The sequence below is a fragment of the Triticum dicoccoides genome, chromosome 5A (assembly GCF_002162155.2).
Source record: "Triticum dicoccoides isolate Atlit2015 ecotype Zavitan chromosome 5A, WEW_v2.0, whole genome shotgun sequence".
In the NCBI taxonomy this organism is placed as follows: Eukaryota; Viridiplantae; Streptophyta; class Magnoliopsida; order Poales; family Poaceae; genus Triticum; species Triticum dicoccoides.
Window position 1 is genome coordinate 376,598,186 of NC_041388.1, and position 14,392 is coordinate 376,612,577.

General features: G+C 42.5%; 2 long non-coding RNA genes across 3 annotated transcripts; both read left to right on the forward strand.

The window, feature by feature from the left end:
* The first annotated feature begins 381 nt into the window (after window positions 1-381).
* LOC119297366 lies at window positions 382-5,171 on the forward strand. Its single transcript, XR_005145638.1, has 3 exons — window positions 382-780; window positions 4,609-4,697; window positions 4,920-5,171. It is a non-coding gene; the product is annotated as an uncharacterized LOC119297366 (long non-coding RNA).
* Window positions 5,172-5,211: 40 nt separating this feature from the next.
* LOC119301624 lies at window positions 5,212-8,297 on the forward strand. Of its 2 annotated transcripts, XR_005147126.1 has the most exons (3): window positions 5,212-6,554; window positions 7,236-7,393; window positions 7,968-8,297. It is a non-coding gene; the product is annotated as an uncharacterized LOC119301624 (long non-coding RNA). The 2 variants fall into 2 exon arrangements; XR_005147125.1 differs by having other exon boundaries at window positions 5,212-7,393.
* The last annotated feature ends 6,095 nt before the right edge of the window (window positions 8,298-14,392 follow it).

The following is a 14,392-nucleotide window of genomic DNA, read 5'->3' on the forward strand; positions in this document are numbered from 1 at the left end:
TTTCTGTGCAATGACTGGTGGGCTCATCTCACGCTTTCATTGGTTGGGTCAGCAGCGCCCATGTGCAAAAGCGATTTTGCCCAATCCGCTGCTCGCACGCCACGGCTCCTTGCCCAATCGCATCCACACCAGGCGAACCCTAGCCTCCTTTCCCCCGATCCCCCAGCCGCCGCACGGCCTCGCTCCTTCTTCCCTCCCGCTGCACCCTCTCCTCGCTCGCAGCCGCCTCCTTTACACCTCCGCCTGAGCTCCGCCTTCCTCGCCGACCTCCCTCCCGCGCCTCTCCCTCCTCCTACCTCCTCCCTCCCGCGCCTCTTCCTCCTCCTGCCTCCTCCCTCCCGCGCCTCTCCCTCCTCCTGCCTCCTCCCTCCCGCTTCACCACAGCCGCCGGTCCCCTCCCTCCCCGTCCATCCTCTCCCTCTCGTTAGCTGCCGCTGCACGAACCTCTCGGATGTGTGCCGGGTAGAAGGCCGGGTGGATGTCTTTGCTCAGCAGGGGAGTGAAAGAAGGAGATGAGGGAGAAAGAGAGGAAAGAGGAGACGGAAGTGCTGCGGCTGACGGGACAGGGTTGACGGCGGCTCGATCCGCTCCTGGATCGAGAGCTGCCAGGAGGCTGGGGCTTGGGCGTGATGCATGGGAGGCTGCAGTCCACCTCTTCCTTGTGGTGCAGCGGACGCCGGCATCAGCGGGTGGGTGACAGACCGCGGCCTCAGTGGGTGGGCGACGACACCTGCAGCTTGTGCTATACCCATGGATTCCGGCACAACTCGAAACATTCAGGTGGGTAATTAAAAAAGGTGCGTCTAGGACACATCTAGATGAGACATAATTATGTCACATCTAACCTTTTTAAAAAACATTTAACATTTTTAGAGCATTTCTAAATCCCGTTCCACCTCATGTTCGTTGTTTGTTGTCACTTTGGGCTGGGCCTTTGACGTGAACGTTAACATTAGCGGAAAATCCTTCCATTATTCTTCTAGACTGGGATTGAACCCACACTGGTTGCCACCCGAGCTAAGCTCGGTTAACATGCTGGGCTTAACTGGATTAGTAGTACAAGTTACCCAATAAACGACAGTCTCCTGGCGCATGCACCATGCACGTTTCCTTTAGGTTTGACCAACGTGGGTCAACGCCCCTTCAGGTCAGCTTTCCCCGTTTGTGAACGTGAAAAATGTTCCTGGATTTTTTATGTATATATAAATGTTTGAGATTTTTTTACAGTAAGTATCAATTTACAAATATTTACCAATTCCAACCCATTGTGAATTTAAAAATGTTCACAAAATGGTCACGAATTTGTAAGAAATATTCAAGAAAAATGCGACTCCCAGATACATGTCTAGGGTCGAGTTTCATCTGGGACAAAAAACACCGGCCCCCAGTTGCGTGTTAGGGTGGACTTGCATCTGGGACAAAAATGGGTCACCCCTCAGTTGCGTATCATATTGAGTGTAGAGTTATAACTCTCTTTTTTTGCGGCAGTGTAGAGTTATAACTCGGGAAAATCGGTCAGGCCCCTAGTTTCGTATTGAGGGTGGACTTGCAGCTCAGACAAAAAAAAGTTGACCCCAATTGCATGTCAGGGGTGTAGTTCGACATGCAGGTAGAACCAAAAATGGGTTGGGCCCTAGTTACGCGTTAATGGTGGACTTGCAGTTGGAACAAGAAAAAAGGCGGCGGGGGGGGGGGGATTGTAGCTGGGACAAAAATGGTCGATCCCTCAGTCGAATGTTGTGGATAAACTTGCAGCTGGGATAAAAATGGGTCGGACCCCCAGTTGCGTATCGAAACTGGAGTTGCAAATAGGGGAATTTTTGGTTGCCCCCAGTTGCATGTCCGGAGTGGACTTGCAACTTCGAGAGAAAAAAAGGTGGTCCCTAGTTGCATAGAGGGGCTCGACTTGCAATTGAGACAAAAATAGGTTAGACATCCCAGTTGCAGGGTGTAGGTGGACTCGCAACTAGGACAAAAAATGGACCATGCCCGGTTGCGTATCAAAGGTGGACTTGCAACTAGGATAAGAAATAAGGCGGGTCCATTTTGCATGTTGAGGGTGGACTTACAACTAGGACAAGATGGGTCGGCCTCCCCAGTTGCATGTCGAGGATGGACTTGCAACTTGGAGAGGAAAAAAAGGTGGGCCCCAGTTGCATATCCACTTGCGACTGGGACAAAAATGGGTCAGGCATCCCAGTTACAGGATGTGGATGGACTTGCAATTAGGACAAAAAATGGATCATGTCCGGTTGCATATCGAAGGGGGACTTGCAACTAGGACAAGAAATATGGCGGGTCCATTTGCATGTTGAGGGTCAACTTGCAACTGAGACAAGATGGTCGGCCTCCCCAGTTGCATGTCGAGTATGGACTTGCAACTTGAAGAGAAACAAAGATGGGCTCTAGTTGCATATCAGGGGTGTACTTGCAACGGGGACAAAAAATGGGTCAGACATTCCAGTTGCAGGGTGTAGGTGGACTTGCAATTAGGACAAAAAATGGGTCGTGCCCGGTTGCGTATCAATGATGGACTTGCAATTAGGACAAAAAATAAGGCGGGTCCATTTGCCTGTTGAGGATGGACTTACAACTGGGACAAGATGGCTCGGCCTCCCCAGTTGCATATCGAGGGTGAACTTGCAACTAGGTCAAAAAAAAGATCGGGCCCAGTTGCATGTCAGAGGTGGACATGCAACTAGGACAAAAAATGGTCGACCCCTAATGTTGCATGTCGAGGATGGACTTGCAACTAGGACAAAACAGTATGCCATGTCCAGTTGCGTATCAAAGATGGACTTGTAACCAGGACAAAAAATGAGGCGGGTTCATTTGCATGTTGGGCTGAACATATGATTGGGACAAGATGGGTCGGCCTCCCCAGGTGCGTGTCGAGGGTTAACTTGCAACTAGGACACAAAAAAGGATCGGGCCCAATTGCATGTCGAAGGTGGAGATGCAATTGGGACAAAAAGGGCCAATCCCTAAAGTTGCATGTCGATATAGGACTTGCAACTAGGACAAAAGAAGGGACTCAGTTGCATGTCAAGGGTGGACATGCAACTGAGGCAAAATGAGTTGCCCCCTTAGTTGCGTATCAAGGATGGACCTGCAACCGAGCCGAAAAAATGGATCAACCCCAGTTGCATGTTGAGGTTGGACTTGCAATTGGTGAGTATTTCTAAGGTGGAGACAAGACACTCATTGCATCATCATTTGCTTGACATCTCTTATAAAAAGAAAGAAAAAAAATAAATGACATAAAAAACACAAAGACAACCGCAACGCGGCCAGGCACAACATGAGGTCTACACTAGCAAAAAGAACAACAATGATACTACAACTCACTAGATGTGGCACATACCATGCCAGGACAAAAAAATGGCAAAAAAGAAATAACAACGACAACACGCGGATGTATGTAGACACATATGTGTCGACACAAAATCCATTATTTTGATTGTGTGATGTGCGAGTTAGATATCTCATACTCTGTCTGTCCCAAAATAAGTGTCTCAACTTTGTACTAACTCTAGTGTAAAGTTGTACTAAGGTCAAGACACTTATTTTGAAACGGAGAGAATAGTTATTTTCAATCTAGATGTGCATTTTCTAAAAAATATAAAAATAAAACAAACAAAAACTCCAGCAAAAAGAACAAACAAAGTAAAGCCAAGCCTGTAGCCTACAACCTATGGCCCATGCAGGAAACGGCACAAATGAAGCCCACCAGCGGAGAAAAAAAAAGGCAAAAGGAGACGGTGCGGTTGCACCAGCTGACCAACAACGCGTGCGTCAATACAGCCGCACTCGTACGTGGGCAAGTACTAAATGACACGAATCTTATAGCTATTAGATGTGTGGTGGATGACTTAGATGTGACATAGTTATTTTTCATCTAGATGTGTTTTAGTCAATCTGAATTAGAAACTGCTCTATTTATATATTTTGGGACTGCTCGATGGACAAATCTCGATTTGAAATGTTAGTTGCAAATCGTTCTTTTGCTCGTGATGTGATTTTGCTAGGATGAATTAAGCCTGGGTGGAGTAGCAGATGCGTGCAAGTTTACCTAGAGCTTAGTAGACACACATATTCAGTTCATACTTAATGATATACCTAAAGGCAAAATAGTTACAACCTTTTCCTGGTATCGTACATGAAAGGCTGGCATTCTTTCTGTGCTAGTGTGAGCATGTTGTTCTTGCAGTGCATGGACTTTCTCAGTAATTATGTCACTATGAGAATGCTTGGTGGTGAGTGTGTCTCCATCTGCTAATACATCTGGCATACCTTAGTATATATGCTTGGCGCTATCTGAAGTGGGTTAAGCAAACAATATATTTTAAATTTTGATAGTTTCATCAGTTGTGAAATACTAAATCTGCAAGGTGTTCTACTGTGGGCGCAGTTTTTAATGGTTCTCTTGCAGGTGATTGAAGGTTAGCTGCTCTAATCAAGGAAATAACATATATCTGCATGGTTGTTATTCTTGCTGTTCATCGACGGTTGCTGTGGTTGAGGCATGTTATGCTCGGTGCTATGCCTACATGTGGTTTTGATCGTCTCCTAGGAAATCTGAACCATGCACATCTCTTGATTTTGCAGGTACGAACATATATATAACATGAGTTGCCATGAAAGATGTCTTCCCATCTCAGGTGATGAAGATGGCGTACCTTTATTTTTTGACACAAGTAAGGTTACTGTTTGCAATCTTGAGGTTTGTAATCTAAAGTAAGAAGTAGGATTATACTTAGAAATAGACAAGCTGCCTCGCAGGTCCCATGATCCAGATTAATTGTTAAATGCTACATAGTGAATCTGATCCAGTTTATTAGTTTTCCCTTTTTCTATTCCTCTTTGTTCTCTTCACCTGATAGGTAGTGTTTGTTTGTCTACTCCCTGTTGTTCTGCAGGTACTGATCGGTGTTGGATTTGGGCTTTATAAACTTGGCTTTCCAGCAGTTGGTTTTCCTCCATTGCCTGCTTATTTTCCCTCTTCGAAGAGTGAATAAAAGATACATGATGAAATACAGGTAGACAAGTGTGTGGAAATTGGACTTCCAGAACTCATCCTAATGGTCGCATTTTCTCAGGTACACATTACATTTTTATGAATTTCTGCTGGACCAAACCATTGTTTAAATGGTTTTGAATGAGGTGATGTTGTACTAATCATGTTTGTTTCCTAGACGATATTTTCATCTGTTGCATTCTGGAAAGTGTCTTTGGTCGGTTTTCTGTTCTTTTCACTGTTTCAATCGTGTGACTATACACATGTATCCTCACAATTAGTGGCGCTTACAAGAATGGCAGGCCTACCTGTAGCTTTTCTTATGTAGTTAAATAAAACAACCCAGGGTCTCACACTTTACTTCCTTCCTAATATAATAAGGCTGCTATTGCCTGTTAATACTTCACATTGGTGATGAGCTTTACACCAGTTATAGTTCAAGGATTATCTTCTGCCTTTTTGATAAACATAATTATATGTTAATTTGCTATATTGTTTTCTTTCTTTTTTTTATCAAACTACCATATATGATACACGAAGAAGCATTTCCCTAAAGGCATTAATAGCGTTTTCACATAGAATTTGTTCTTTTTTTTGCTCCCTTAATTAGATGCTCAAGAAACCTGATAAGCGTTATGTTGATTCAGACTTGGTGCTAGATGTGTTAGCCCCCATTTATCCTTGACAAGTACCGTATTCTCAAATCTATATGGTTGGTTGTACTTCTTTTATGTTGGAGCTACAGATGCATCTCGGTCATTTACGGAAACTAAAATCTGCATCTTCAGCTCATAGTTTGCCAAAATTTCTTGAGATTTATTCATATTGTTCTTAGGTACTTCAAGTCAAACTTTCTTGAGATTAATTCATGTTGTTCTTAGGTACTTCAAGTCAAACTATACATGCAATTGATGGGGCTACATGATAGTCACTTTAATATATCTTCTTGGAAGCCGCTTAGTGTTTCCATGAATAAATGTCGCTGGTCTGTTGCACGCCTTCATTGTTTGGTGGGCTACTTCCTGCCTAATGTGGTTGAAGAATTTTTAGAGGCATGGTTCATCTTGCGTGCAGCTTTTAGTTTGAGTTTCTATTGACACATTACATTTCCTTTTCCTGTAGACCTCTCCTTTTTCATTTTTTATAGCTGGGTGTAATAGCAAGTCGTCTATAATCATTTTGTTTAACTACAATCCGATGCAAAAAACTTCTGTTTAGTCCTCATAGTTCATCCATAATATGTTTGCTTTCAAAGCAAAGAAATCGGGGGTCCAGGTTCTGATCATGCTCCGATTGAGTCTATGTAGCCGTCCTTGGTTTTTTTCCATACGCTTGCATCATCTAGGTTCTGACCATGGCACAATCTTGTTTCAAATTTGTTCTCATACATGTATGCGCCGTGATGATTGATGAGGCATATTGGTGGAAATAAATCTGAAGCAAATAAGAGCTGCGAGCAACTAGTTGTGCCCCTGTTAACCTGCTCAATATTCGTGTTGTTTGCCTGCCGGTCAAATGCCCGCTATTCAGCAGACAGGTATCTCCATTTCTTAAATCCCTTTCTCTATTCAACGCCCAGTTGATACGTGGTTAGGAATCAGATAAATTTTACTCATATAATTTCATATATCTAAAATACCATGTCCAGATAGCTTAGAAAGCAGCGTTAGAAAGGACCTGATACACATTACAATTGTGGACTACTAATATACCTGATGCATTTCTTCATGATGGTCGGTTCCCTTTCTCCATATCTTACATATTTAGTTATGTGAGTTCGGAAGCCAAAACTGATTGAGATCTTTTGTTCTTACTTGTAGATGTTCTGTTATTTAGAGTACTTCAGCTTCCAGTATCTATATATTAATCAAATTATGGGTTATTTTGAACCTTATAGGCTTTTATATTATGTTCAGTTATGCTTCCATGGGTTTTTCATATGTATTAACAAAAGAACCAGACTACTATTTTGTTTATACTTGAATCAAAGGACGTACGATTAATTTGCTATTATGGAAGGACTGAGTAGGCAGCTAGCTAAATGAGAGGACAATCATGACAAGCAAACCAACACATAAATAGTAATCCCACAAATTTTTACAACTGCATTCCAGTGAACTTTGGTATGGATATGCATTTTTATCCTTGGGGGTACTTTGGATTTTAAGTGGGAATCATAGTTCTTTTCTTCTTAACTTTGGTATGGCAAGCAATGCAGGTGATATTCCTAATGTTCGCTGCTGATGCTGAAAAATTACTCTTGAAGCACTACAAGTGCCCTCTCTATGGTGCATCACTCACTGGATCCAGATGGGCAACCTTCCGCTTCAAAATTAGAAGAGCGCGGTTTTTGCCTGCTATCATTGCTTACAAAGAGTAATCTACCATGTCCCTAATATACATACATAATTGTTGCACCATCACAAGATTTCCATGATATGCATGTGCATAACTTTCTTTACTGTGAATTAATTGACATGATGATGACAGGAGGAAAGGCAGGCTGTCATTTCTAAAGGTTGAGATTTTCTGTTTTAAGGAATGGCAACCATCTGTTCCTTGTCTGGCATGTGTATTTGCTTTGCCCTCTGTTTTTGATAAGGCAAGACAGATCAAATCAACATAGTAATCATTTAATCCTTCACTATATTCTGAAAAAAGCACTATGATTTTCCGTGTCAGGGTAGTACTATGTCAAATTGATGCTTTATACTACATGTTCCGCTGTATACCTTGACAATATTAGGCATTTGCATTGTCCTTTGCTTTGTTTGTTCATGCCACATTAGTTTTTTTAGTTATAGTCGGTTTTATTTCTGATTCGAACTGTCATGTTTTCATTTGTTTCTTGTAAATTTTTTCTGATAAGAAGATGTTGTCTTCCAGTTGTATATTTGTTCTCTTGATTTCATTTGTTTCTTATGCAAGGGTTCTCAAATTATTTTTGTAGTCAAGACAAAACTTAAAAGGTGATCTGGGACAAGTGGAAGGAGGGAAGCCGATGTAAGATCGATAATAACTTGCCGACAAGAGCATGTTCGTTCAGACGTTTCCTTACTAAAAGTTATTTATCTGTAGCAAGTGTTTCTATTGGAACTATCAAATTCAAACTCCTAGGTGTCTATGTCAGGATGTAGGACTTTGTCCGGGCAGAGATATCCCCTCTGATCTTTTCGTGAATCCTTTCACACTTCTTTCTGTAAAGTGCTGCTGATTTTAATAAAATCCCGTTGTTCAAAAAACAATATAATTCAAGCTCCTAGAAGAGCTTGTTCATTCAGACCTTTCCTTACATTTTAACTATGACAGTGACCTCTTTTATTTGTCTATGTGACTATCATATGCATAAATAGTTGAAAATGGTGTTCGTATGGCGCATTTTTAGCTAATTCTTACCATGCACCCGGATGATTTCTAAAACTTGAAAGATATTAAAGAAACACAAATTGTTTCAAAACACTCCATGTTATTCGAATAAGATAACAAAATATGCATGTTGAAGTATATATTTTCAAATATAAAGTATACTTCATTTTTCGTCTTCGAGGGTTTGAATTAGTACCTAAGTGGTTGCTAAAACCTACTTATTTTACAAGTTAAATATTTTCAAAACACTTCAAGTTGAGATGGTACTTGCACTTTCTCAAACATAATGTTACTGAAAAATGCAATATTTTCAACGCGCACATGGTTTCAAATGGGGCTCTGCGTGGAGTTAAATTTGTTACCATATGTGCTTGCTCGCAACTAAAACAACTAAACCATGGATTCTCTTTTCAGTTTGAACATGGATTCACATATCGAATATTTTCAAACACATAACCATATTTTCAGTATAGCATGGTTTAACACATGAGCTTTCTACTACCAATATCAAATATGTCCATGCAAAATGAAACCATTTTCATCGGCAACATGGCTTTAGTGGGTCTCTGCGCCATTTGGCACAACGGGTCAACTAGTATAAAAAATACCTGCAAAAGATGAAGGCCAAGGGGCCCACCACCTGTCCATGAGGGTGGGGGGCGCGCCCCCTACCTCCTGAAGAATTCATCGCGTTTTACGATACGGAGCCGCCGCCAAGCCCTAAAACCTCTCGGGAGGGCTGGTCTGGAGTTCGTTCGGGGCTCCGGAGAGGGGAATCCGTCGCCATCGTCATCATCAACCATCCTCCATCACCAATTTCATGATGCTCACCGCCGCGTGTGAGTAATTCCATCGTAGGCTTGCTGGACGGTGATGGGTTGGATGGGATCTATCATGTAATCGAGTTAGTTTTGTTAGGGTTTGATCCCTAGTATCCACTATGTTCTGAGATTGATGTTGCTATGACTTTGCTATGCTTAATGCTTGTCACTAGGGCCCGAGTGCCATGACTTCAGATCTGAACCTATTATATTTTCATCAATATATGAGTGTTCTTGATCCTATCTTGCAAGTCTATAGTCACCTATTATGTGTTATGATCCGTTAACCCCGAAATAACAATAATCGGGATACTTACCGGTGATGACCGTAGTTTGAGGAGCTCATGTATTCACTATGTGTTAATGCTTTGTTCCGGTTCTCTATTAAAAGGAGGCTTTAATATCCCTTAGTTTCCGTAAGGACCCCGCTGCCACGGGAGGGTAGGACAAAAGATGTCATGCAAGTTCTTTTCCATAAGCACGTATGACTATATTCACTACAAAAAAATACACTTCCGTGATGATACGTGTTTGTCACAGTAGGTCATGTTTTTTCCATGCATGTATATCCATGACGATTTTATGACAGAATCAAGATAGTCATACCTGTGCTGTCGTAGAAGTGTTCCATGACATTATCAAAATTATCATCACGGAAGTGTCCACTTCCATGACGATAAATCGCGTGTCACAGAAGTGCTTTCGTCAAGGGTGACCGACACATCGCATCCACCGTAACGGAACGTCGTTAAGCTATCGGGTCGGATTTTGGATCCGATAACCCGTTAACAGCCCTGATCAATGGGAAATTTCCACGTGTAAAATTCTGATTGGCCGAAGGAAACACATGTTGCCTCACCATTGGGACAAATGCCATCCACTCATTGGACAGGAGGCGCCTATGATAGGTCGACACGTGGCACGGCCCAACAGTGGCCCATTCCCGTGAAAAAGGCCGGCCCAGTAAAAATTAGCAGGCCGGCCCATATAAGGCCTACTTGTGTCAGGTCTATTTAAGCCCACGGCCCATACGAGATGTGCCAATTCGGCCCATCAACGGCTCGTTAAAGATTTGACACCATTGCAGCCCATCGTCAGTTCGAGCCCGTTAACAGCCCGCTATATATTTGGGCTCAATATCGGCCCGATGAGATTTCGGCCTGTTAACGACCCATTTAATGGATGGGCCAATTTTCAGGATGTACATCTTTCGGCCTTTTAGCGACCAATTTAAATGTTGGGCTAATTTCCGGCCCGGTGTGTCTTTCAACCTGTTGGCGGCCCATAAATCTGATGGGCCATTTGTAGTCGGACCTGAGTTTCGGCCTTTTAGCGGCCTATTTAAGTGTTGGGCCAATTTCTGGCACAGTGTCACTTTCAGCCTGTTGACGGCCCATAAATCAATTGGGCCATTTGTATTCGGACCTGAGTTTTGGCCTTTTAGCGACCCATTTAAGTGTTGGGCCAATTCTCGGCCCTGTGTGCCTTTCGGCCTGTTAACGGACCATAAATGAGTTGGGCCATTTGTAGTCGGACCTTAGTTTTGGCCTTTTAACGGCACATGCCCTTCATGGTCCAATACCAGCCTGGTTTCTCTTTCGGCCTGCTAAAGGCCCACAACACAGTTGGGCCGTTTACAATACGACCTGACTTTTGGCCTCTTAGCGGCCCATGCTCTTCATGGTCCAGTACAAGCCCGCTGTCTCTTTCGGCCTGCTAAAGGCCTACAGTATAGTTGGGCCATATGTAGCCCAAACTTAGTAACAGCCTGTTAACGACCCGAGAGGTAAGAGGGCCGACCATTAACTTTCGGCCTAGTAACGACCCATTAACTTAATGGGCCCACTAAAGTTTGTTCATGTCTTTAGGCCAAATTAGACAATTTGAGCCCATTACGACGAGCAATTATGCACAGGACCAAAACCGATCAAGCAAAGGTACGACATACAGGGAATAACGTTGCACATCCATCATATATTACAGGAAATTACATCCACTAGGCAATCAAAGATTGATGCCAGTACAAATAAATGAGCAGAACCTAACCATCTACAACGTCACAATCTGTAACCTCAGCACAGATGATGCCCATAAGCATGTGGGCAAGTTCTTGCTGCTTTGGTACACTGTCTCTGAAAACATTGATCAGTTGTTGGTCGCACGACTCTGCACCTCTAATTCATCCACCATTTCTATCATTGCTTCAGCCATTAATTGGTTCACAAACATACATTTATTCTGTTGCATTCGAGACAGAGGATACTGAACAGATTCAGATGGCGATTTTGGCAGGCTTGTATTATTGATAGTGGAGAGTGTCTCGACCACTACATCATAACATAAATTAGGACGGGAACCAAACAGATTAATCATGAGTTATTGCCATATTACCTAGCCTAGATTTACTGGAAAGAAACAATGGGGTTGCCTTGCTGTTTTCAGAGTTTGTCTTCTTATCTTCAGCAGCCTACACAAAATTAACACACTAGCATTGCTATCATTGGCCAAGTCAGATAATAGGAAAGCAACATTGACACAACAAACGTTTGGGCAACTAGCCTACACCAAATTAACACAATATGGCACAACTATCATCAGCCAGGTAAGGTAATACAAAAGAAACATTGACACAATGAATGAATGGGCAACCAGAGAAGCACTACAATTCAGTAATGTGCGTGATATGAGATAGTACATTCATGCAGCTCAGTATGCAAAACTACTAGGCAGTTTTCCTTACAAAAATCAACATTGGCTCCTTTAACATTTTGCTACAACTAATTTTAGATCAGATAAAGGTTAGATTCACGCCGATTAACAAAATACATGCTGATGTAAAAATATAGTGATATACAACAGGTACTTACATCAGCATTGGAGCACAGAGAATTCCCGCAAGATATTTTCCTCGAATACGATCCCAATGGAGGAAGTCTTGTATCGTTTAACCTTATTTTCTAAAAGAGAGATGGGTAAGAAACATGTAGAAAATATGATCAGAATGCTATAAAATTTCATGATGCGAGGATACGCACACGCTTCTTAGAATGGAGTTGACATTCTTTTGCTGGACTGGAGCGGACTAGTTCTTTGGCCACTGGAATCTGCTTATTATCAGTGGGAGTTGGTTTTCTCTGTGCTGGAGCAGTATCTATGAAAAATGGAGTTCGTTTATTATCTCCTGGCGTTTGGATCTTTTGCAAAGACTTGGTTTGTAACCCTTCAGATTCTAACATAGCCGTCTTCCCCTTGCATGCCTTATATAGAAGAATGGTGATTCAGTTATAAAACATGCTACAGCAGAGATGGAATAGGTACTGAAGAATAGAAAGGCATGACATATTGACATGTATTCCCTCCATCCGGAAATAAATGGATGGGTTTAGGCATATTTTAGTTCTAGATACATCCAGTTTTATCCATTTCTGTGACATTTAATCCGGACGGAGGGAGTATGATGTAAGAGCTAGGGATACGACAGGACAACACAGTAAAAAAAACACTAAAAAACCCACTGCAGAACCAAAGTATTCAAACCCACTGATATGAGATAGTACACTCATGCAGCTCAGGATGCAAAACTACCAAACAGTTTTCCTTGCAAAAATCAACATTGTGGCCTTTAATCATACATTTTGCTACAACTAAATTTAGATCAGATAAAGGTTGGATTCACGCCGATTAACAAAATACATGCTAATGTAAAAATATAGTGATATACAACAGGTACTTACATCTACATTGGAGCACAGAGAATTCTTGCAAGAATCTTTCCTCATAAATGATACCATTGCAGAAGTTCTTCTATTTGTTAAGCTTATTTTCTAAAAGAGAGATGGGTAAGAAACATGTAGAAAATATGATCAGCATGCTATAAAATTTCATGATGCAAGGATACGCACACGCTTCTTAGAATTGAGTTGACATATTTTTGCTGGATTGGAGTGGACTAGTTCTTTGGCCACTGGAATCTGCTTATTATCAGTAGGAGTTGGGTTTCTCTGTGCTGGGGCAGTATCTATAAAAACTGGAGTTGGTTTATTATCTCCTGGCGTTTGGATCTTTTGCAAAGGCCTTGTTTGTAACCCTTCAGATTCTAACATAGTCGTCTTCCCCTTGCATGCCTTGTATAGAAGAATGGTGCTTTAATTATAAAACATGCGACAGCAGAGATGGAATAGGTACTGAAGAATAGAAAGGCATGCATATTGACATGTATTCCCTCCATCCGGAAATAAATGGATGGGTCTAGGCGTATTTCAGTTCTAGATACATCCAGTTTTATCCATTTCTGCGACATGTAATCCATTTTTAGACCCGTAAGAGATCAGCATGAATATACAGTGAAATGTGATAATCTATTTTCCTGCTTAGATGAATAATAAAGCCATAAATGTTGCACACAAGTAAGATGAGGGTACAACCTATCTGGCTGCCATCCATAGGAGTGAGCATCATGTGCTGACTTGTCGATGGCCCTACAGTTGTTGTGTCTGTCCATGTCGGGCATGCGCATTTGATGCAGGGAACTATTGAGTGGGGACTATAGCTCCCTTCTGGTGTATGCTTCCCTTGTTGGAGCAGCTGCGGTGAGTCGGAAGACGGTGTGTCTGAAGATGCAGATAACACATAATGTTAAGAACGGCATATCTCTTTGATCTGAAGAAATACACTAAGAGATCAATAGCAAGGTACGAAAGTGGTCACACGTCTGTTGACTGAAGACTAAATTGGGGTCACACGATTTTATTTTATTTTGGTACTGTCCGATCTACGCCGGATGGCTGGCCGTCTTGTGCCTCTCGGCTGACACTGTTCGGAATCTTTCCCGAAGAGCCAGCGACCAACGGCAGAGCAGCCTGCCTCCACCGTCTGTGGCCCTGGCGAAAACTCCGCTTCCCGCCCCACCGCACTGCCGTGGTTGCGCCACCCCCGGGCCAATCCACAAAGACTCCCCATCATCCAGATCCAGCGATGGCAGTATCTTCAACCCACGCAACTCTAAAAGATAGCCATCTAAGCGCTGCTTCCATGGCGAACTTGCGGCCCCGCACCCTTATGTTAGACACCAGCCAACCGACAGCCTAGGAGCTCCGCCGCCTCGAGGGGTGCTGCTTCCCATTGGGAATTGATTGGCCCATAATAAAAATTCAGACAACTGACGCCTAAATAAAGTGATTTGAGATGA